The sequence below is a fragment of the Triturus cristatus genome, chromosome 4_2 (genome assembly GCF_964204655.1).
Source record: "Triturus cristatus chromosome 4_2, aTriCri1.1, whole genome shotgun sequence".
Taxonomy (NCBI): domain Eukaryota; kingdom Metazoa; phylum Chordata; class Amphibia; order Caudata; family Salamandridae; genus Triturus; species Triturus cristatus.
The window spans coordinates 593,823,515-593,825,337 of NC_140586.1; positions in this window are offsets into that span (position 1 = coordinate 593,823,515).

Consider the following 1,823-nt stretch of genomic DNA (forward strand, 5'->3'; position numbering starts at 1 on the left):
AATGACAAAGACTTTTATTTATGTTTTTGTTTTTTAAAATGTAATAAAAAGGCATTGTCATTTACAATGCCAATAGCTTAAACTCACGTAAATATGAGACCTATTCCATTGCAAATGCTTGTTAACCTCAGCTTCATCGAAAGACTACTGAGGCGCCCGGCCTCCTCGGTTCAACAAAGGTTCTGCAGGTCTGTTATCAGCCAGTGGCGAGAAGAGAAAACAAAATTAAAACAGATGTACGTTAAGACGTACAGTTCAGGCTCCTTCTGTCCACCACATACTCACGCGGTGTGACACACACACCACCCAGTCTGGCTTATAGATCTTTCTAGTGCTGGCCTCTCGCTTCTATTCATTATAATTTTAAGGCGACATTCACAGTGATGGCCACAGGAGGCCAGCAGAGGTAATGTAATGCGGCTGGAAAGACAGCGAGGACCACAGTACAGCACAGGTCACCTCAGTGGCAATCTGAAACTAAAGCCCCTGAACAAATGGAAACACAGACTAGGGGACCAGCAGGTCATGTCAGAAAGGCGATATATGTAGCTGGGATAGATTCCGTCAACAAGGGGCAGTCTGCGGCAGCACAGGATGGGAAGCAGCAGTACTACGGGGCAACGGGAGAGTGGCTCTGAGGGACGGGCATAGAGGTAACACAAACGTGACGCAAGCGCAGGCCAGATGACTCTCGGCAGTGGAATGCATTCACAAAACGGGAAGGTAAAGAGCTCAAAGAATCACCGGGAAACACCTTCACTGTCTCGAAAGCCTGAAATAAAAACCAGACTAAATACTGCAGTGCCTTCCCTCTTTCCGCAAACAAGAAAGAGCTCCTATGTTAACAGGGTTTTTAAGGTTGTGGGCATCCAATGCATTTAGAAGCCCACGAACACACCAGCATACCCGACAAAGTATATGAACATCGCGGCACAACAGCAAACAAACAAGCCCGCGAGTGGTACAGCGCGCGCGCCACAGCGAGACATGTGGTTTCAATTATCGCGCCCGTGTTTGGGCACGATAATTGAAACCACATGGCGGCGGTGTGGGTAACCAACACCAATAGGCCATGGGAGGAGCAATGAGCCTGCCTTTGGCCAATTGCGTGCTGTCTTTGTTAAAAAGACGCACGCAAAGGCCGATAGCGTGGGCCAAAAGGAAAAGCACACGCACGAGCGTGTGCGATTCCTAGGTTAGTTTTTAAAACCCCTACAAGAAGTCTCTCGCTGCGCGAGCAGTCCTACCCACTGCAACGCTACGCGCGAGACCTAAAAAACTATGGGCCTGATTTAGAGTTTCAAGGAAGGAGTTAACTCCGTCAGAATGGCGGAGGACAATATCTCCAAAATCCTGAGGGACCTCTGTCTGCCAGATTTAGGTCAGTCCTCTGGGTGTCATGGTGGTTCCTCTCTATGCATGAACATTTGAAGGAGAGTAGAGTCAGACATGATGGCTTGCTAGTAAAGTTTAAAAAATATGTTTGTTTTTCAAAAATAAATACCCAAAGCAGTAGTTTTGTCTTTTGAAAAACAAGCAGAAAAAAAAATGGTTCCACACGCTGGGAGTTTTCTCCCAGGGTCACTGGGTCATTATTTCTTTCCATGTCCCTTACATCCAGGGTTTTCTTCAAATTTAAATAGGGTAGATGGTATAAAGGCTTTCCTTCGATGGCCGCTACTTTGTCGGGCCATCAGAGGAAGTAGTCTGTTGAGAAGCCACAAACAAAGTAATGGGACTACAATTAATTGAACTGCATGTCATTGGAATATGAATGAATTTTTCCATAAAATCAGAGGATGACATAAAGACATCAAAGACAC